General features: G+C 41.0%; 1 long non-coding RNA gene across 1 annotated transcript in view; it reads left to right on the forward strand.

Annotated features, from left to right (window-relative positions):
- Positions 1-22,485, forward strand: part of LOC140134014 (uncharacterized) — a 278,254-nt gene extending 255,769 nt beyond the window's left edge. Inside the window, exon 3 of the long non-coding RNA XR_011856023.1 lies at positions 22,380-22,485. This is a non-coding gene — a long non-coding RNA (uncharacterized lncRNA). The remainder of the gene's footprint in view (positions 1-22,379) is intronic.
- The last annotated feature ends 1,521 nt before the right edge of the window (positions 22,486-24,006 follow it).

The following is a 24,006-nucleotide window of genomic DNA, read 5'->3' on the forward strand; positions in this document are numbered from 1 at the left end:
TCACACTCCTTTCCTCTGCAGGGATGAGAGTGGAAAGATTTTGCTTGTACCGTGGGTCCAGGAGAGTGAACACCCAGTAATCGGTGCTGGAATAAATTCTTTGAACGCAAGGGTCACGGGATAGGCAGCCTAGCATGAAATCTGCCATATGCGCCAGAGTACCAACGCGTAAGAATTCACTCCCCTCACTGGCCTGACTGTCCATTTCCTCCTCCTCCAACTCCTCTTCTTCTGCCCATACACGCTGAACAGTAAATTACTCAACAATGGACCCCTCTTGTGTCTCGCCAACATTCTCCTCCTCTTCCTCCTCATCCTCCTCCACCTCCACCTCCTCCGATATGCGCTGAGAAACAGACCTAAGGGTGCTTTGGCTATCAACAAGGGAATCTTCTTCCCCCGTCTCTTGTGACGAGCGCAAAGCTTCCGACTTCATGCTGATCAGAGAGTTTTTCAACAGGCCAAGCAGCGGGATGGTGAGGTTGATGATGGCGGCATCGCCACTGACCATCTGTGTTGACTCCTCAAAGTTACTCAGCACCTGACAGATATCAGACATCCACGTCCACTCCTCATTGTAGACTTGAGGAAGCTGACTGACCTGACTACCAGTTCTGGTGGAAGTTGACATCTGGCAGTCTACAATGGCTCGGCGCTGCTGGTAAACTCTGGATAACATGGTCAGTGTTGAATTCCACCTCGTGGGCACGTCGCACAACAGTCGGTGAGCGGGCAGTTGGAGGCGGCGCTGCGCTGCACTGAGAGTGGCAGCATCTGTGCTGGACTTCCTGAAATGCGCACAGATGCGGCGCACCTTCGTGAGCAAATCTGACAGATTGGGGTATGTCTTGAGGAAACGCTGAACTATCAGATTTAACACATGGGCCAGGCATGGCACATGTGTCAGTCTGCCGAGTTGCAGAGCCGCCACCAGGTTACGGCCGTTGTCACACACAACCATGCCTGGCTTCAGGTTCAGCGGTGCCAGCCACAGATCAGTCTGCGCCGTGATGCCCTGTAATAGCAGTTTGAGCACCGCCTGCTGTCGCTTAGCAACGGCACTGCTGCTGTGCCTAGAGCTACCGACTGATGGCGCCGTGCCCACGGATGGTAGTTCGGAGGAGGAGGTGGAGGAGGGGTGGGAGGAGGAGGAGGCATAGTAGGCCTGAAACACCTGGACCGAGGTAGGCCCCGCAATCCTCGGCGTCGGCAGTATATGACCAGCCCCAGGGTCAGACTCGGTCCCAGCCTCCACCAAGTTAACCCAATATGCCGTCAGCGATATATAGTGGCCCTGCCCGGCAGCACTCGTCCACGTGTCCGTGGTCAGGTGGACCTTGTCAGAAACGGCGTTGGTCAGGGCACGGGTGATGTTGTCTGACACGTGCTGGTGCAGGGCTGGGACGGCACATCGGGAAAAGTAGTGGCGGCTGGGGACCGAATACCGAGGGGCGGCCGCCGCCATGAAGTTGCGAAAGGCCTCGGTCTCTACTAGCCTATAGGGCAGCATCTCCAGGCTAAGCAATCTGGAGATGTGCACATTAAGGGCTTGGGCGTGCGGGTGGGTTGCACTATATTTGCGTTTCCGCTCCAGCGTCTGGGGTATGGAGAGCTGAACGCTGGTGGATGCTGTGGAGGATCGTGGAGGCGACGATGGGGTTTTTGTGGCAGGGTCCTGGGCAGGGGGCTGACTATCAGCTGACACAGGGGAAGGAGCAGTGGTGTGCACGGCCGGAGGTGAACGGGCTTGTTGCCACTGAGTGGGGTGTTTAGCATTCATATGCCTGCGCATACTGGTGGTAGTTAAGCTAGTAGTGGTGGAACCCCTGCTGAGCCTGGTTTGGCAAATGTTGCACACCACAGTCTGTCGGTCATCCGGTGTTTCCTTAAAGAACCTCCAGACTTCTGAAGATCTAGCCCTCGCCGCAAGAGCCCTCGCCACGGGAGCTTCACTAGTTGACACATTTGGCGCTGATGCACCAGCTCTGGCCCTGCCTCTCCGTCTGGCCCCACCACTGCCTCTTCCAACCTGTTCTGGTCGAGGACTCTCCTCCGTCTCAGAAGCACTGTGTTCACCCGGCCTCTCAACCCAGCTTGGGTCTGTCACCTCATCATCCTCCGATCCCTCAGTCTGCTCCCCCCTCGGACTTCCTGCCCTGACAACAACTTCCCCACTGTCTGACAACCGTGTCTCCTCATCGTCGGACACCTCTTTACACACTTCCACTACGTCAAGAAGGTCATCATCACCCACAGACTGTGACTGGTGGAAAACCTGGGCATCGGAAAATTGCTCAGCAGCAACCGGACAAGTGGTTTGTGACTGTGGGAAGGGTCCAGAAAACAGTTCCTCAGAGTATGCCGGTTCAAATGCCAAATTTTCCTGGGAGGGGGCAGACTGGGGGGGAGGAGGCTGAGGTGCAGGAGCTGGAGGAGTGGCGATTTCGGTGACATGGGTGGACTGCGTGGAAGACTGACTGGTGGACAAATTGCTCGAAGCATTGTCAGCAATCCACGACATCACCTGTTCGCACTGTTCTGGCCTCAACAGTGCTCTACCACGAGTCCCAGTAACTTCAGACATGAACCTAGGGAGTGTAGCTCTGCGGCGTTCCCCTGCTCCCTCATAAGCAGGTGGTGTCTCACCCCGGCCAGGACCACGGCCTCTGACCCCTGCAGTAGTTGGACGCCCACGTCCCCGCCCTCGTCCTCTACCCCTAGCCCTCGGGTTAAACATTTTTAAAATGAGAGTTATAGGTTTAATTTTTTTTTAACTTTTTTTTGTGTTTTTTTTTTTTTTTTGTGTTTTTGAGTTTTTAAAACCAAACAATGCTATCCTATTGCTATGGCTATTTTCTAGCCAAGTATGAAAGCACACTACTATGCCAGATGAGATGACGCTGAGTTATTAAACAAAATAAACGTAAAATAAAAAAGGACAAATGGCAGACTGTGCCTAATTGAAATCCAACCCCTACTAAATTTTCCCACTTCGGTCTTTGCAATGGATATGTGCGTCACTAAGCGCAAAACACAGCGGTCGCAAGTCTCACTACAAATTGCTGACAATTGGCTAGTAGATGCACTGCAGCAAGTACAGCCACCAGCAGATCAACCAGAAATCAAATATATAACGCTACTGTAGGCGTAAGCCGTTTGGATTCTCCTATGGCTATTTTCTAGCCAAGTATGAAAGCACACTACTATGCCAGATGAGATGACGCTGAGTTATTAAACAAAATAAACGTAAAATAAAAAAGGACAAATGGCAGACTGTGCCTAATTGAAATCCAACCCCTACTAAATTTTCCCACTTCGGTCTTTGCAATGGATATGTGCGTCACTAAGCGCAAAACACAGCGGTCGCAAGTCTCACTACAAATTGCTGACAATTGGCTAGTAGATGCACTGCAGCAAGTACAGCCACCAGCAGATCAACCAGAAATCAAATATATAACGCTACTGTAGGCGTAAGCCGTTTGGATTCTCCTATGGCTATTTTCTAGCCAAGTATGAAAGCACACTACTATGCCAGATGAGATGACGCTGAGTTATTAAACAAAATAAACGTAAAATAAAAAAGGACAAATGGCAGACTGTGCCTAATTGAAATCCAACCCCTACTAAATTTTCCCACTTCGGTCTTTGCAATGGATATGTGCATCACTAAGCGCAAAACACAGCGGTCGCAAGTCTCACTACAAATTGCTCACAATTGGCTAGTAGATGCACTGCAGCAAGTACAGCCACCAGCAGATCAACCAGAAATCAAATATATAACGCTACTGTAGGCGTAAGCCGTTTGGATTCTCCTATGGCTATTTTCTAGCCAAGTATGAAAGCACACTACTATGCCAGATGAGATGACACTGAGTTATTAAACAAAATAAACGTAAAATAAAAAAGGAAAAATGGCAGACTGTGCCTAATTGAAATCCAACCCCTACTAAATTTTCCCACTTTGGTGTTTGAGGTGGATATGTGTGCCACTAAGAGCTAAACACAACGGTAGCAAGTCCCCCTGCTAATTCCTCACAAAATGGTACTAGATGCAAATAAAAAAAAAAAAAAGTAGAACGTTATTGTAGCCCTAAGAAGGGCTGTTGGGTTCTTGGAGAATCACTCCTGCCTAACAGTAAGCTAATAGAACACCCTAACGCTTTCCCTGACCAGCAGCAGCTCTCTCCCTAGCGGCATCCAGACACAGAATGATCCGAGCAGCGCGGGCAGCGGCTAGTCTATCCCAGGGTCACCTGATCTGGCCAGCCAACCACTGCTATCGACGTGTAAGGGTACCACGTCATGCTGGGTGGAGTGCAGAGTCTCCTGGCTTGTGATTGGCTCTGTTTCTGGCCGCCAAAAAGCAAAACGGCGGGAGCTGCCATTTTCTCGAGCGGGCGAAGTATTCGTCCGAGCAACGAGCAGTTTCGAGTACGCTAATGCTCGAACAAGCATCAAGCTCGGACGAGCATGTTCGCTCATCTCTAGTCAAGACCAGTTCTATAATATAGGACTGAGATGGATAATCATTGAGATTATTAAATCTCAATTATATAACCTGTGGAAGAGCTAACCATATTTTGAGGTATCCCGAGGGTTCTAGAAAGTAGGGTTGGAAAGTAATGCTGTGAGTTGTAAATGTCATTAAAAAATACTATAATGGATTTAGTGTAACTCCTGTGTAAAGATGTCACCATTGATATTTATATAGAAACTTCTATAAAAATCTGTCATGCTGATGAAGAGATTCATAAGTTTTTTTCTCATATTATGTTGTATATTCTGTGTAATTTGCATCGTTTATTTAATTTGTTTATTTTACGGGGAGATTGGTTGTAAAGGGATCGGGTCTCAGAAACTATACCTTGGATACAATCTGTAAGTATTGCCTACATTATTCAGTAATGATGTGTTATGTAATAATTCATGTAATATTATTAAAGACAATTCATTTTTTGGGTTAATTTACCAACACATCTTACTTACACTGATGTACCCGCTACATAAAACTAAATTACAGTGTAATGATTTCTTAATAAAGTGATGTTCACATTGATCACAAGGGAAAACACATAATACACTGGCTGCAGAGCAAAGCAAAAGCAATTATTTTGGCAGCTTTTAATTGTACCTTAGTGTCTGGTTTTCAATAGAGTCAGATGTTATGTGATGATAGAATATTTCTGCATTGGCGGTGCATTTAGCTTTTAGGTGACTGTAATAATCAGTCCTTACATGTGTAATTGTTTGTTTATTACAGCTACTGCAGAAATTTGTTATCTACCACTTATTGCTGGTTTCATCTAAATGGGACCATATCTATTATTGACACAGAGTATTGAAGCAATTTTCTCAGTGATTAAAATGGACACTTTACCTTGTTTTTGCAGTTCCAAGATTGCACTCTTATCTGATGGATTTCTAATTTGGAATAAATTAGAGAAAAAAAAGTTATAAAATGTATAAAAGGATCTCTCCGCCCATATTATAAAAATGTTACATGTGAATGAATATTCCTCAGCCTGTTTCGGCACTGACACAGACTGCTTTATAGTTTCTCTGCTTTTGGTAAATTGAAGCAATAAAATTCACTTATTTTTGTATTATTTTTAATAGTTATTCCCTTTGCCTTCTTTTTTCCTCTACATACGGTATGTATTTTGTGCAATACTTGCCATGATTTAGTTTATTTGGATGAGTAATTAAGGTGAAGCGCTGAAGTAAAACATCAAAATCTTTACATTTCATATTTAAATTCCTGTTTATTATTTATTTAGCTTTGTAATTTTTTTTTTTTTTTTGGTCGGACAAGCTATATATCCATTGAAACCATTATCCTGAGTGGGGTGACATAAGTAAACTGCATTTCATGCTTTTGGATTTTTTTAATAGGATATACATATTTAAAAATCTTTAATATGACACTCTTCACTGTGATAACTTTTTGCCTCTTGATATCATATTTCAGAAGACAACAAAAAACATTGAAAATCTTTGAAAGATTTGAGCCAACGGTGTCATAGTGTAGTTAACTAGTTCTAACTCATGTTTTAACATCTGTTTGGGCTTCAGCACCATCCTATGCCTATAAAAATGTGCTGCTAACTGTAATTTTGTACTTAGGTTGTATTCTGTCCTGCACTAGTCTGAACTCTGTCTTATTCCACTACTGACTTTCTAAATTGATCTCAACCCCACACCAGTCTGTCTCCTGTTTATTTTGTTCTGGGCTTTAGATAGTTAAGTTTACTGTGATGGACTGATGTCTCCTAAAATTACTTTCTGGGCAGGGCTCTGATATCTCATGGGCTTTGTCTGCCCACTTCTCTGTGCTTGCTCAAAGTCTTGTTGGTGTCCTTGAGCATTTTCTGGGCATCTGCATTTTGTATTCTATGTCAAGTTGCCTTGTGACCATCTGTTTGCTTCCTGATTTTGTACTGCATTGTCTTCTTGATTTTGAATGTCTCAATGTTTTACTTGAGTGCAGGAAGGGAACAGACACTTTCCACCTAGTGTAGGTGGAAAGTTTCCATCTACTCTCCCATAGAGATTGTGAGCCCTCACAGAGAGGGTCATCTTTCCACATGTGCCAGTTTAGTCTGTTTTTGTGCCTTGTGTACTAATTTGATCTTATACGTAATGTACTGTAGACATTCAATGTTCAAGAGGAATTCTTGAATTATGCTAAACCAGAATCAACAGTATCAGATAGGTACTAAATGCACCACACAGAATACTACAATGAAATAGTAGCACATTTTGTTCTTACAGTATGATACAACCTTATAATTGGCAGAGAGGTTTGCACTGTAAAAACATGTAGTAAAATTAACCCACTTTAGCTCTCCATTTCAGTTCCTTCTCTCTTGTCATATCAACATAAAAGTACTGTAAATTGTAAGGAATTGTAAGTTATAAGTCAGTTAGTTTACTTATATTCACTTGAAGTGCTGACACAATGCCGTATCACAAGGCTAAAAATAATAGATATTATAGACACCATAAGATTTTTTTAAAAATTGTTGGAATGGTGGAATATTTAGTACACAATTTTTTTGTGGTAATACTCAATTTCAATGTGACACATATTTAATGAATTCATCCAGAGACAATAATTCATCCTGACACTGGATGAATTCCAATTTGCACATGTTATGCGAGGCACAGACTGCATTAGGTTATACGCTACTGTCATCATCTTGTTATATGGTAATTGGTGACACTATTTACTAGTTCAGAACTATACCCATCTCATTATATGCTCTGTTTCATGATAACAGCTGACAAACATACTTGATAGAGACCTAACTTATGCAAAATGGTTGTTATTCTGTATGGCAGTCTTCGTGGAAGGAACTCTTATCATTCCTGTGATTTTTTTTCAGTCTAACTAGCTATATGAGGACTTTCCATATAACAGAAAAAACTGTAGTCTAGGAAGCATTTTTATGTAAAGAATTATTTTCATTCTGTGAAAGTTTGAAGGCAAATTAAAATGTTTATAGAAAAAAGCATGACAACTAATATATTGTTAAGTAGAATGTTTTCTAATGGAAGTTAGATATATGCTTCTATATGCTTCTAGGTAAGAACAGACAGTCCTTGGGTTACATACAGGATAGGTTCTTTAGGTTTGTACTTAAGTTGAATTCGTATGTAAATTGAAACAGTCATATTTTATAATTGTAGCTCCAGAAAAAAAACATTTTGTCCCCATGAAAATTGGTTTGTCAAAATTATGTGCTGTCATAGGATCAAAGATTATCAATAAAACGTCATTACAAACACCTTACAGCTGATCATTGTAGCCTGGAAACTAAGGTAAAGATTCACCAGAGGTCACAGTGGGTGGAGAGGTTCATCTGTAACTAGTAGTTGTCAGTAAGTCAGGTGTTCTCAAGTTGGGTAAAGCCTGTACTCATAATATTTTTTAAAGGGACACCATACAGGGTTGTCTGTAGGTTTCATTTTATCCAGCAGGAGGAGTTGAACAAATGAAAATTTGATATGTAGAATATATATATGAAGATGATATATCAAGTACATTCTGCACTTTGTACAGCACAACATGGTATAAAAGCTGACATGAGGATGTCTTGCAGTACAAACTGTATTTGTTTTACATAAGACCCATGATAATAGTTTTTGCTAGAAACATCTAGTAACATCGGTTTTATTGGATGACAGTGGTCAGGTGTAGCCATTGTTTGCTGCATCACTGATATCCCTCAAGACTGCAGGCCGCTTTGATTGTGGGCTACCTCTATACTTACTGTGCATTCTTCCATATCATTAGCTTGGGTGCTATGCATAGGGAGTCTCCTCTTGTTTTTTTCAAGCTATGGGCTCATTAGAGTGTTAATGTTTATTTATTTTAAAGAGACTCGTAAAAAGTAACATTTTCAATCATATGCATAAGGCTGGTTTCATATTTCATTTTTGGTATAGGCTACATGGATGATGCTGAATGTACCCATTAGCAAATACTGGCAAACGATGGCATAGTTTTTCTGTCTGACCTTTATACAACATATACTGTAAAAATGACAGTATGGAAAGATGTAGCATCCTGCTGAGTGACGTATATACTTGGCAGAGGCAATAGAAACCTACGGGGAGCAGATATATCATATATCATCCCTCCTTTAACTGAGTGGATACTTTGCTCAGCAGGAGGGAGGACGCCAGTGATGTCTCTGTCCATATAAGGAAAATGACATCACTGGGGAAACACCACTACATTGGCAGCAGCTAATCTCCGGCTGCTACCATTGCACACATCCATCCACATTAAGGGGGGAGAACATGTCAGGAAATGACCTATCCCACTGTATAAGCATACAGTGGGATATGTCTGTGCCATACATTGTAAGAACACGTCAGGATTCCGCTTGATGTGTCCTTAATACATATGGCAAAAACGTGGTGTGAACCCAGCCTTTCTTTCCCTTTTACTTTGTCAGTGAATTTATCACCCGCACCTACTACATCATCCTGCTCCTTGCCACCATCCCCCAAGTCCAATACTCTACAAACAGTTACTGAGATTTAAATGGTTAATGATTGCATACCAAATGTGTCCCCTGCCAAACAGCACTCACTGCTGGTGAAAAAAGCATCTTTCTAAACATTAAGGTTACTTGGATACTACCAACGGTGTGTAATTCTGTTGATATCCATATTACTGAGTTTATACCCAAATCTGTTTTAGAACTCCTATTATAATTGATGACTCTGTATTCTGTTCTATTGTTCTGTTCTTCAGCTTGTCCTGAAGCTGATATGTATTTACCTCCAGCCTCTTGGATTCTGCCCATCTGCACCCCTTTCTGACCTATGACTTTTATTCAGGATCTGTGTCTGCTGCTTTGAACACAGTCTCCTATAGAGGGACTAGTTTGCTAGTCAAGTCTGCTAGTGAGATAATGGGGCTCATTTACTTACACGGCCACTGGAGTTCACCGAAAGTGCATTGTCCAATGATAATGCACTGTGCCTTGATTCACTAAGATCGTGCACCCAATATCCTGCAGGTGTCGCTTCCCCGCTCAGGTCCGACATAGTTCACTATCTATTTACTGGTGCATGTAAGTGCTTGGGCTTGTGACACAATTTGAAATTTAAATAACGTGCTCGGTCCGAATCAGTCAGATCATTCGATGACCCGCCCCCCCAATTTGTGTTGCATGGAAGCCGATCATGTGCGACGCAATCCCAGCAAAAGACACCTGTTAAATACCTGTCCAAGCCATGCAATCTCCGAAAATGTTGGACAGTCTGATGTAATTGCAATCTGAGACCCTTAGTAAATAAGCCCCAATATGTCCAGCAAGTTCCTCAGCAGAATTTTATTCACATAGGCAAACTTGACACCATTATTAAATATTAACCCCGCTGCGCAATATTTATTTAATTAAGGCCGGAACTCTTAGCTCTGAGTATTATTCGAAATCCAGACCCCCATGTGATATTAAATTTAATTATTATTGACCATTCCACTATGCAATGAAAAAGAATTGCAGTGTATTGCTGTTTATCCTGGGTGGTACTATAAAATGCATTAATAAATCTTTATGATGGGTTTGATTTAGGGATAATAATAATAATAAATAATATACAACACCAATGTACTTTCTGCATTACCTACATCACTGATAGAACTACTGCTGGTACCTGGCAGGAGGCTGTGCCCCTCTGTTTTAAGGAGAAGACAGATTATCTGTTTTTGTCAGACTGTTCAATCATATGGAGTCTGGGGCTGATAAGGAGACAATGTCCCATCCTGATTGTAATTAATAAAATATCAATTCCAGTAAAATTAACAACATTGATCCTTACAGCAGAATCAAATGTAATTAAGTCTACACTAAAGTATTTATTCTGCTTGTCTTCTTCACGTAGACTGGGGCATTATTACTAGTTTCCAAGTGGAAAGTTTTTCTCATAAGAATTTAAACAAAACTAAAGAATACTCCTGTCATTATCACTACAAATGTCTACGTAAAAGCACAAACAGCGTAATAAAGTGTCTGCATTTCCTCATCTCTTGAAACATTTACAGTGCAAGTTACATGAGCATGCTGATATGGATTGAATCATTTATTTGTACTATGGCATTGTGTTATTAGACATACCTAGAGAAATCATATCTATATATTTGAAGGGAATTACATTTTCTGTACTTATCAAGATATATTAAGCTTATAAAAAATAGCACGCCATTCTCTACTGAAGAGAAATAGATATGTGGAGCAGACAATGGGTGGCTTACTTTGTAGAATCAACACTGTATCTAATTCAGCAGGGAGACCAAATCCATAGCAATGAGTTTATGTAATTTATATTGTGTTTTATTTGTAATGTTGTAGATCATGTACTGAATGCAATTTAAATGCTTTCCACTGTCAAATTCGTGCTCTCTTCAGCTTTCGTAGCAATCTTCTTAGCTCTGATGGGCGAGCGTGTTTATCACACTAAACATTAAACTAGATTTGATGTAGAATGCTTGTAAAGCTGTACAGCCGAAGACTTTGAGAAGCTTTATAACCAATATGTAAATATACAAAAGATAAGGATTAACATATTAATTTGACACATTTGTCATGGCCTATCAAAGATTAATGTAAAAAAATTACACATATCTCTTCTCTAGCTTGTTTTTTGGTTGGAGACAGTAGGTGAAAAACTGAAAACAATATTTTATGGCATGCTATCTTCTGTTGTTTATGCACTGAGTCTGGTAAAAATTGTCTAACACCTACACATACCCCTTCAAGCACTTTAAGCTTCATGGGTCATTTACTTTTGTAAATGGATGACATAAAAGCGTTTTATAAGCAAAAAATATTCAGGAAAACCTGCTTGATTTCTGGCATATGGTCTAAGAAAGTTCCACCTTTAACTGGGTTGGGATAGTGGGCATTAAAAAGAACTACCGTATTTTTCGGACTATAAGGCGCACAAGAAATCCTTTGATTTTCTCAGAAATCAAAGGTGCGCCTTATAATCCAGTGCGCCTTATATATGAACCGTACTGACAGACAACAGCTGCCTTGTACTGTACACAGGTCTGCCACCTGCTGCTCATACATCCTTATAATCAGGTGCTCCTTACAGTCCAGTGCGCCTTATATATGAACCGTACTGACAGACAACAGCTGCCTTGTACTGTGCACAGTTCTGCCACCTGCTGCTCCTACATCCTTATAATCAGGTGCGGCTTATAGACCAGTGTGTCTTATATATGAACCTAGACATTTTATCAGGCATTTATTGATGGTGCGCCTTATACTCCAGTGCGCTTTATAGTCCGAAAAATACTGTATTATTGAACTACAGGTAAAAACGTTAGACATTACGTCCAACATGGGTTCTTTATGTTTGCACTAAGATCAAATTTATATGTTAGTCGGAACAGGTATACTTTACAATTTTAACTCCATAAAAAAAATAATAAATTGTCCCTGTGACACCTTACAGTTGATTACTGCAGCCTGGGGCTAAAGAAAAGCATCCAGAGAGCTTCACCAGATGTCACAGTGGGCAGAGAAGACAGTCTGTAATTGGGGGTCATCTGTATGTTGTCTGTCCTTAAGTTGGAACCACCTATATTATTGTGTTTGATCTTTAAGGAGTGAGGCACATACATGGGAGCACTTTCTGTTTAGCAGTTTCATTTTTGAAGATATATCTCGGTTTTGATTTCAGTCTGCACTAAATCTCTAGTTATGTAATGAATATGTAATTATTTCTAAAGGGAACTGTGCAAGAGTGGCAAGAAGCACATCATTTTGGATATTAAAAGGATGATACTGTAAAAGTGAGCAGCAAAAGAAGGGTCCTAAATGTTTGAGCAGCAACATTTACTGAGTTGAAGAAGTATTTTAGGAGCTCTGGTCAAATAGAGAAGAAAATAGAAGGGAATGGAAACAATCAGGGAATGTTACAATTAACAAAATAACCTAGTAATAACCTGTTAATTCAGGTTCTAGCACAAAACCTTGTAATTATTGTCAGCAAAAACGGAATTTATCAATAAATACAACAGAACAGTTGTGACCTTAAAATTGTGGTAACAGTAATTTTTTGTATTTCCTCCTCTAGAAAGAATTAAAGAGGTTTTACAAACATAACTGGAAACACTGGGTGGCCGAAGCTATGGCACATATATTTATATATATTTTTATACACCTCCTGTGCTATCAGCAAAGTGTAGGCACAGATCCACGTGTGAATGGGATATGGCTACAGGTTGTACATGTAGATACACTAATATATACTGTAGACACTTAGTTATGAATATATGGTAAAACACATAACACCTGGAATATCTATAGGTACATGTATAAAGTCTACAATCTTATAATTATTAATATAAACTTATATACATACACAGAAAGCACACACAATATAACCTGGTTCCATGGGGCAAGTGCTTCTCAAGGAGGTGCAGGAAGCAGAGAGAAAGATTTTTGGTTTCACCAGCCTTTTCACTGCATTTTTATATTCTTGTCTAAAACGAACTTTTACATTTTTTTTATCTGAATTATTTTTTAAGGTGGGGTAGTTAAAATTTTTTTAAAAAGTCCCAGTTTGCCGAATACATGTAACTCTAGACTAAACAGATGGATTTGTTAGATAAATACAATGGGGCACATTTACTTACCCGGGTCCAGTCGCGATCCCGATCCCGCGGGATTCGGGTCGGGTCGTGGGCCCGATATCCAGCAGGTGGATACTTTCTGGTGCATGTTAGTGCTGATCTTGCGACACAAATTGTTTTTTAAATTCCGCAGTTTTTCTGAATCAGTTGGGTTGTCCGAAGGCCACGCCCCTGATTTCTGTCATGTAAATGCTGATGCGCCACAATACGCTCGCGTGCGCCAAAATCCCGGGGCTATTCGTCAGAAAACTGAAATATTCGGGAAACCCGACGAAAGGGCGGCGTTTGGACCCTTCGTAAATGAGCCCCAATGAATCCATTAAAAAACAGTGCACAATGGCACTGCACAGAAATCTGTGACTTTTTGGTTGTAACATTTTGAAGAAACGTAGTGATAAATCTACCCGAATATTTGTTCCATGCCCCCAATCTGACTGTCGGGGGTTTTCCAGTTATGAGCAACTGAAAAGGTTGCTATTAATGCAACAATTTTATACTATTTATTATGAAACAAAATTCAAAAAAATTCTTGCATCCTCAAGGACTAAAATATAGCAAACGTTGTAAAAATTATATAAATAACAGTATGCATTTACTAACAAAATATGAAATATGCAATAATAGGATATTTGAAAGAAGTAAATACTTGGCCAAATGCTGCATTAAAAGTTTAATGTATGTCATCATAATGGAAGAGTCTGTCTTTGTCAAACCTTTTTGGTCTTTAAAAACATGATGACAGTATTTTTATAACTGATTATTCTGGTATCATGGAATTTTAGCTCTCTGTGCAACTATTAAACACGATATGAAGATGGAACAGTCCCTAGAAAGACTTTCATTAATGGGCCTGAAATACTTTGACGTTATGATCGAAGAGGATTGCAACTTAATGTTCCGCCATCTAAAAATGTGCATATAGTGCTAACAGTAGGAGAGACAGTCTGGAGATTATGGTGATTTATTAATGAAGGTATTTGTAGAAGTTTAGAGCAGTGTATAACATCTGTCAGCTGCACTTCAATCTCTTGTTTGTTGTTTTTATTCCATCCCATGTTGTAAGTGCAAGAACATTACTGACAGAATAAAACCTCACTTCCAGTAAGATGTAACCATTAGCACCATGAGATTACATGGTAGGGTCATGGTTCCGCTTCATTATACCAATCAGCACTGTAGTAGAAAAGAAACAATATAAACACTGTTTATGGAGTTAAAAAAATAAAGTAAAATCCTTAATATGAAGCTACAGTAGAAATGTTCTCAGGGTTGAAGAGACTGTTTTGGCAGCTTATATCAAATAAATCACCCAACAGGTCAATAAGATGAGCAAAAAAGATAGACTTCTCAGGTTCAGAAAAATAAAATTAAAATCCAATGGAATATAGGAATTAAAAAAAAACTTTTCAGGCCACTTTCACAAGGTTACAATTTGATGGCAAGCCCAGAAGTAGGATCAAAACACTGAAGAGATGCAAAGCATTCCATTTGAACTTTTCTCTGTGTAGCTTCTACTTCAGGATCTTACTTTCTGATGCAAAATACTGATCTTGACCATATTAAAGGCTAAGCACTTCTTTGATCGCTGCTGAAATAATCTTAGTTTCATAGTTTATACGGTTGAAAAAAGACACTTGTCCATCAAGTTCAACCAAGGAAGGGAAGGGATTGGATGAGGAAGGGATTTAGGGGAACAATTCTATATAACATAACCATCAATGTTATTTAGGTGTAAAAAGGCATCTAGACCCTTCTTAAAGCTCTCTGCTGTCCCTGCTGTGACCAGCGCCTGAGGCAGGCTATTCCACAGAGTTACAGTTCTCATAGTAAAAAAGCCCTGTCGCCTCCGGTGATTAAACCTTGTTTTCTCCAGACGGAGACAGTGCCCCCTCGTCTTTTGATTTGATCTAATCTGAAACAACTTACCACCATATTTTTTGTATGGACCATTCATATATTTATATAAATTAATCATGTCCCCACGTAGTCGTCTCTTTTCCAGACTAAATAAATCTAGTTGTTTTAATCTTTCCTCATAACTAAGACCCTCCATACCCCTTATCATTTTTGTGGCTCTACGTTGAACCCTCTCCAGCTCCAGGGCATCCTTTTTATGGACCGGTGCCCAGAACTGGACAGCATATTCCAGGTGCGGCCGAACCAGTGCCTTGTACAGGGGTAATATTACATCCCTATCACGAGAGTCCATACCACTCTTGATACACGACAAGATCCTACTAGCTTTAGACGCAGCTGATTGACATTGCATGCTGTTATTCAATTTATGATCTACTAGTACCCCCAGGTCCTTCTCAACAAGGGACTCTCCCAGATTTACTCCCCCAAGGACATATTTTGCCTTTGGATTATTGGCCCCCAGGTGCATAACCTTACATTTATCCACATTAAACCTCATTTGCCAAGTGGATGACCAAACATTCAGTTTGTCCAAGTCACCCTGCAGCCTATGAACATCCTCCATAGACTGTATTACACTACACAGTTTGGTGTCATCTGCAAAGATAGACACAGTGCTATTAATTCCTACCTCTATATCATTAATAAATATATTAAATAGTAGTGGGCCAAGCACAGAACCCTGAGGTACACCACTCATAACTGGTGACCATTCCGAGTAGGAATCATTGACCACAACTCTCTGGATACGATCCTTCAGCCAGTTTTCAATCCAATTGCAAATGATTTCTGCCAAACCAATAGCCCTAATTTTACCCATCAGGCGTCTATGAGGAACAGTGTCAAATGCCTTTGCAAAGTCCAAGAACACAATATCCACAGCTGCTCCTCCATCCAGGCATCTGCTCACCTCTTCATAGAAGCAGATAAGGTTAGTTTGACAACTTCTATTCTTAGTAAACCCATGCTGGCTGTCACTTATTATTCTATTTGATGTCACATACTCCAGTATGTAGTCTTTTACTAACCCTTCCAATACTTTCCCCACAATGGAAGTTAAGCGTACAGGTCTGTAATTGCCTGGCGAAGTTCTATATATATATATCCTCACCACTGTTCTGCAACTTGTGGATCTCCTTATCCACCGCCTTGGTCCCACATACACCGCCCACCTCACCACCCACCAACATAACCTGCCCCCTCTCTGACCTGTCTACCCCTTCAGTGTCTTCCTTTTCCTCCTCCCCCGATCCTAGTTTAAATACTCCGCCACCCCTGCTAGGATCCTCTCCCCCAGCACAGCAGCCCCCCTTCCACCTAGGTGCAAGTTATCTGCAGAAAACAGCTTGTACCCCAGTGAAAAGTCAGCCCAATGCTCTAGGAACCCAAATCCCTCTGCTCTACACCAGGATCTGAGCCATGCATTTAACTCCCTGAGCTCCCGCTGTCTGCTCTGTGTAGCGCATGGCACAGGTAGGATTCCGGAGAATACTACCTTGGAGGTCCTTTCCTTAAGCTTTGAACCTAGTTCTTTAAAATTATTCTTCAGGCTCCTCCACCTACCATCTATTCTGTCATTGGTACCAACATGGACCACGACAGCTGGGTCCTCCCCAGCCCCTCCCAGTAATTTATCCACCCTTTCCACCACATGCCGAACCCTGGCACCAGGGAGACAGCAAACCATTCGGTTGAGGCGGTCTTGGCGACAAATTATTCTATCCGTCTTCCTGATTATAGAGTCCCCTACAACCACTAGCTGCCTTGGCTTGCCTGCACTCCCATCCACCCTACTACTAGCTGGTCTGCTCCCCCGGCTGTGAGGGAGAGCAGGATCCGCTAGGGCTGCCATTTCTGACACTGACGTCCTGACATCATTGCACAATTTTGCAATTTTGCTTGGATGTTCAGAGTCAGAGTTGGCCTTCCTTTTCTTTGACCCCTTCCTACTCCCTCTATTTATAGTAACCCAGCTACCCACCTGGCCCTGCTGGCTTTCCTCTCCACCCTCCACTTCTACCCCGCTTATTGCTTGCTCAGTGAGCAGCATACTCCTCTCAAGATTGTCAATTGCTCGCAGCCGTGCAATATCTTCCTCCAGATCTCTAACACGAGCTTCTAGTAGAAAAATATGGGCACATCTGTCACAGCGGTATTCACCCTCGAACTCTTGCTCCAGCAGTGTATACATGTGGCAGAGTGTGCACTGGAGCATACCACCAATCTTGCTAGCCATATCCAAGTTACAAAACTGTGATGAGTATATAAATCAAGAGATATAAAATGTAGGTTACTTACAGTTCTGTGGACTTCTCTTTTTCAAACTCCGCTTTTTTCAACTCACTTAAGTTCACTAGCCACTTAGAATCACAAGCCAAAACTGAGCGAGCTCAAAAGTGAGTTGCTAGACCTTAATTTATCAGGTGTGAACACTAATCCCTCCTCCCAATTAGCAGACCAGGCAAAGAAAGGAAAAAAAAAAAAAATCTATTTAAATTGTGACACTAAAAAAAAAAAATCTTGTTACACACTATTAGTGTTGTGCATCAGCATTCATAAGGCAAAATCAAGAATAAATTCTACAGAGAGAAATTGTTCTTTCAGACAACCATTTTTCACATTTAATAAGCTGACTGTGATTTTTCAGGGTAGAACATCCATTTATGTGGCTATTCAAGTGTCCAACAAAAAACAGTAGCTAATGAGGTCATTTATCATGGCTTCTAAAGACTTTTAACCTCCCTATGCCACCTCCACACCAAGGGATTGCGAGAGGCATGGCGTGGGCTAGGGCTGAGATGCCCCAGCCTGGCACATTAACCATAACCTGCACCAGGAACTTTTAATCCTGGAGCACTGATAGTATAGAGCCTATTAGTATATCCAGGGCAAGGATATTACCATAGGGGTCTTAGCTGTCCTGAGTGATGACAGGAGGAACAGTCTGCACAGAGCACTTTAAGAAGCTCAGCTCCTGCTTTATGGAGTTGTCGGGGCACATGGGGGAGGGCCCACAATATAGAGATGGCCAGATCATGACCCCCAAATGCGCTTGTGTGTATGGAGCCTAAGAGAAACTGAGCCCCATTCATAAGTCTGCTATGGGGCCCACCCTCTCCTAGTTATGTCCCTGATCCAGGATAATGGATGTGGATACAAACTCAATAAATAGACTGCAAACTGACACATCGGCACCGCGGACACTGTAGTCTGAAAGAGCAGTAATGGATATATTTGCATTCTTTCCTTGTTTTAGCCCCATTCCTGGTTTTGGCTCACAAATACTGATGTAAAATCATACAAAATCAACCACATACAGAATGTGAAAGTGGAATAGGTCTGTTGAAGCAACTACTGAACTGTTCATATGCAAGAGAAGCGACAGATTCTTACACCCATTCTTAATGAATCTGGCGCACCCAGCATTATATACAGTCAGTGCACTTTTAGTGCAGTTTCCCACATTCTTAGTAAATGTGCCCCAATATTGCTATTTGACCACACTAGAGTCAGAAGAGAAATTAGCAATTACAGGATGAATGTGTCCACTAAGAAAATGAGATCCAACAGCTATTGTGTATAGTCAAATAGAAATAAAAATGCAATGTTCTCAGAATGGATAGTCAGAAGGACTGTAATCAAATAGACAAACACAGACACAAGCAAGGGGAAGACACAGTGGAGGAGCAGGGGTAGGTGTATCAATTGATAGTCAAAACTACCTCAAAAGGTAAAATGAATAGCGTTGAGGGGGAACAACAGCACAGTGGTCTCTAGCTCATATCAGAGATTTCCTTTGTAGCGTTGGCCATACATATCTGGGAGAGACCTTGCCTCCTGCTAGTCCTCCTTTGAGGTCAGACCCCTTGGTTTATATAAATATGCTATCTGGGCTAGCTTCTTGTCTGATATTATCCCATTTACAAATAAGGCTACATTCACATGCAGTATGCCCGCCGTGCGGGCATACCACCTTGTGCTGGAGAGGAGGAGGAGGTGACCCCTCCTCCCTCCAGAGGAAACAGCGGCGCATGGCCGCACACTCGCAAAAAGATCTGCGCCGTGCACCGCAAAAAGATAGAGCATGCTCTTATCTTTTTGCGGTGCATGGCGCGGATCGGTGCCACACATGTGTAGCACCGTACCCCCCCCCCCCCCCCCCCCCGTGCCGCCATTGCTGTCTATGGGGACGTATATGCGGCCACAAATTTGCGGCCGCATGTACGTCCCCATGACAGCCGTGTAAATGAGCCCTAATACTGGGGGGGCATCCTTTGTGCGATACACAAGAAAAGCTGCCATGTGACCCCTCTCTTATAGTCTCCACACAAGGGTTATGGAAACCATACATTAGTAACAGTTGTAGGTACATTGATACATGCATGCATATCTCATATATATTCTTTATAGGTATAATACAAATACAATAGACATTAAATTCACAGAAACAATACATCAATTTGTAAGAATAACAGAGAATTCTTCTACGTCTACATTTTTCTGGTGCAAATAATTGATATCTCAAAGTGGATTAGGAGTGCTGTAGAGCTAATAATAGCACAGCTGTGTAACCAGATAAGTAAATAGCTTTCTTGCTGCTTTATATGAGAATTATATGTGGGGTTTGTGTCAGCATGATTGCATATTGTTAATAACTGTGAAGAAGCGTGATACCATAACGGCACAGGAGTACAGAAATCCTGGGAATTGTTCTGTAAGCTTATAGCATATACTTAGTATATGCATTGTCAAAAGCATGCCACCCACCTGGTAGACTATAGTGTCCTCTATAACACAACTGTCTATGTCATAGCTTTTATATGCTTTAAATGTCAGATGTTTGTTTTTTCTGTTTTTTCTTTTAGCGTACGCAGAAACACTGGCTCATGGGTGAAAACGTGAATCCAAACTTGGCGGGGGCCCCAGGCGCTCCATGAGTTGTGCAGATGCCTCACAGTATACCATACAGATATTATCCAGCAAACAGCATTTCCACACCCTTCCCCATAATAATATGGGAAGAATCCAGTGTATTGTTAGATTCTGTAGATGCACTGGATGACAGAGATGACACAAATATATATATATAACATCTAGTAAAACAGTATTCTTCTTCCCTGGGTCTTCCCAATCATGTTGCTGCATTTTTTTCTATTGCCTGAGAATTCTTACATTTTGGGAATGTGTTCCTGGCTCTCAGTGACAAGAGGACCTAACATAAAGGCAATGACTAGTCAGCAGTTTAGTGAAAGAGCGTTAACCGTAAAAGGTACGGGCTAGAGAGAAAGCAATGAGTCAGATATGTTTAAGGAATTTGTAAATGGATATTGGGAATATTTCCAGGTAGCTGTACACTGGTGGTCCTAAAAAAGATTCTACCACTGGACCCTAGATACTCCAGCTCAACATTGTGTATAGGTGAATTAGATTTATCTGTCAGTAACTTCACATTTGTCTGTCCCGGGTTGGAGTCAATTTTATCAAAAATAAAAACTGGAAGTGTGGCCATACTTAATGTCACTTCTGAATTATGACCAGTTGATTAGTTGGACAAATCATCAGCATACGGTCTGCTTGTATAATGTATGGCGCTTTGCTGGTGGAACACATTTATGAAACAATAAAAGGTTACATGTTATGTATCTGTTTTTAATGTATAAAAAATAAAATCGGGAACACATTCCTTTTAACTACTGGATCCCAGTTTAGAGTTTGTAAACCTGATATGTGTATATGTACCCACCAGTGTAACATAAGACTTGTGGCCCAGGCCAAATGTTTTGCTTGGGTCTCTCACACAACTTTTCCTCATGCAAATTAGCACCTCAGTTCTATGTACTTTAAACCTCTATAGTATTGTTTATATACTAGCTGTACACTGTGAACAGCTTTAACCAGTGACATCTTCTCTGAATGTTGTGAGAATGGAGAAGAAGCAGAATTTCTCTATAGACTTAGTTTCTTGACCTACTTCTTCTTGCCCTAATAGGTTAATAATCTACTAAGGGAGGGTGGGGCTTGTCCGACAGCTTTTGTCATAATTCTCAGTGTATAGAGTAAAGGTGAAAGATTTAAAATTCTTAAATTGCAAAAAGTCTGTGTTGTGCAGTGGCTTGTGAAACTGTCCTGGTCAATGGGCTTGGTCACTGCAACTACTATAACCTCAAAACTTACCCCACTTTAAGGACTTATGTGCATTACCTTCCATACATACTTCCACAGATAATCCTTAAAAACAGGGAGTTTTGGCCAGTATTTGAAAGAACAAATAGACTCACCAAAATGGTTTTTTAAATTGGGGACAATGGTTCTGCTTATTGTGACTCTATCCATCATTACTTTACAGTTTCAAGTTAATGTTACAGATGTGTTCATATTAGTAAATGACTTATAAGTAACCTATCATCTGTAACAATCTTTATTTTGTATTTCAAATTTTCAATGTACTTTTGTTGTTTTTTTGCCTAAAATATCCTTAAAATAAAGAAATAAGAAAGTAGGGCACCCTGGCTCAGTGAATTTTTTCATTAAATCACAGAATCTTCTTTTTCTGTAGACCATTTTTCAAGGTAACTTTGGTGTTCCTTAATCATTGTTACATATTATATTATGTAATTTCCCTTTTTCCATACAGTTACTGGATCATGCACAGGAAATGGGCTGAATAAGTAAAGTTTATCCACTTTATCCAATCTTTTGTTTAGCTCTCATTTATTCACATTTGGTCCCATAGCCTCCCACTGTTTGGTTTGAAGCCCTAGAGGCAGAGTTTAGTAACATTTCACAAGAACCTGAGATTATGCCTGACAGATTGTACTCTCTAAAAAAAAGGTTAAGTGGCAGCATGCCCCAACCAAACTCTTCTGTGAGTTGGAAAACTAAAGTCAGAAAATTTTAGCATATTCATTCCCCTAAATGATGTCTTTTCCCAGAAACATTTCCTGTCAGTAAATTCAGAAATGCTCTTGTAAAATTATGAAATGATATACTCTATTGTCAAAGATTTAATTTATATTCTATATTTATCCCCATCCAGACAGCTTATCCTGTTCATTGACTTGCATTGAAATGTAATAATATGCATCTGTTAGACTTAAAGAACTGATATATGACTGGGTCAGAGTTTCCATATATTGAAATTTAACACATTTTTTTAATTTATATTATGTAAATGCAATAAACCTGTTTGGAAGACTCAGCCATTCATTGTTACATGAGATGGTTAATTAAAAATATTTTAATATGAAGCTCCTTGTGTTGACCTCTTCATAATTAGTATGATTGTGTTTCATTTATTTAGAGAAAGCAATTTCGATGTACAAATAAGACCTCATGCACACAGATGTAGTATCCCAGCCGAGAATCCAGCCGGGAGCAGTAGAGAAAGACTAAAGGCCAGCGGCATAATACAGGTAAATATAGGACATGCCCTTTCTTTTTTCAAGCACGGTCACGGTGCGGTGAGACAATGGCCCACATTCATTAAAGTGTTTGCGCCAGCTTTCTGTCTGATTTCATACTGAATGTGCTTGCACATATATTTATAAAGTGTTTGTGCCAGTTTTGTGTTTTGGATCCACTGCTTCAAAGAGACAGAAAAAATGTGTACCAAAAGTAGTGCTTAGTCAGAGTTTGCGCCACATTTATTACTGACTTGTGGTATGATTCTATCTGCGCCACCAATCTGCAGCATGAACAAAGTGCATAAAATATGGTGCACACTTCCCGAGCAGTGCAGGGGGTAACAGATTAATACAGACCATGTGTACAGAGCTGGAAGAAGGCCATTCCAAGCACTGTTGTATGGGTGGCTATGTTTTTGTGGGCTTTGCCACAGCTAATCTTTGAGGGGACAAAGTGACTTTGACTGAATTCATACTAATGACCTATCTGATGGTTTGGACACATCTTACTGGTAGCTATGTTTAAAGGGAACCCGTCACCACTATTTTCACAAATACAGCTAGTGACAGGTTCCTATAGAGCTCTAATAACTATCTGATACGCTGCTTGTAGCTAAAAATTATGCCCCTGAGATTCCCATATATTCAACTTTATAGTTTTATCTGGTAACTAAGCATGGCTACAGCGAGTCCAGGTGGGCGTGGCCTCCTCAGGCTGAATCCAGTAGCTCCTCCCCATCCCTATCTCTGTATGCTGCTATAATGTCATGTGACTAGGGTGACATCATCGCAGGTCCTATAGCTTTTGTAGCATTAGGAACTGTACACTATGAAATCACAGCATATTTTATCAAATGAAATCACAGCAGCCTGCAAGGAGAGGAGTGGTAGTCCATGGAGGCTGCTGTGATGGTTTTATGTGGTCAGATATGTACATGGGGTATAGTTTTCATATTAAGTAGCTCAAGGACCTTTGATGATGTCACCCTGGTCACATGACATTAGGCCACGCCCCCGTGGACTAGCTCCAAAGCTGCATAGATACCAGGCAAGATTATAACTCTGATTTTATGGGGATCTGAGGGGAACAATTTTTAGCTAAAAGCAGGGTGTCAGATAGTTACTAGAGCTCTATAGGAACCTGCCACTACCTGTATTTATGAAAATAGTGGTGACGGGTTCCCTTTAATTGAAACCCTTGAAACCCTAGTTTCAAAGTTATCAGTATGATAACAGATCCAGCTGTATGAGTCATTCACTGGGCTGTATCTATTTATGTATGTAGAGATATGAAATGAAGTGGAATATACTGATATATTCAATATACAGAGACATACATATCATCAAAATGTTAGGCTAATCTTCTGCAACCTCGAGTGGGACTACTGGAGTAGCTGCTTTATTTTGCAATGTGTACAGGAGAAATTTGCAGATCCTGCATCCGGATGCCCACATAATAACATATGTCAGTGTAGCAAAGAGAAACTACCCAGCACCTTGGCTTTGTTTCTAGCTAGGCACCTT

The sequence above is a fragment of the Engystomops pustulosus genome, chromosome 5 (assembly GCF_040894005.1).
Source record: "Engystomops pustulosus chromosome 5, aEngPut4.maternal, whole genome shotgun sequence".
Taxonomy (NCBI): Eukaryota; Metazoa; Chordata; class Amphibia; order Anura; family Leptodactylidae; genus Engystomops; species Engystomops pustulosus.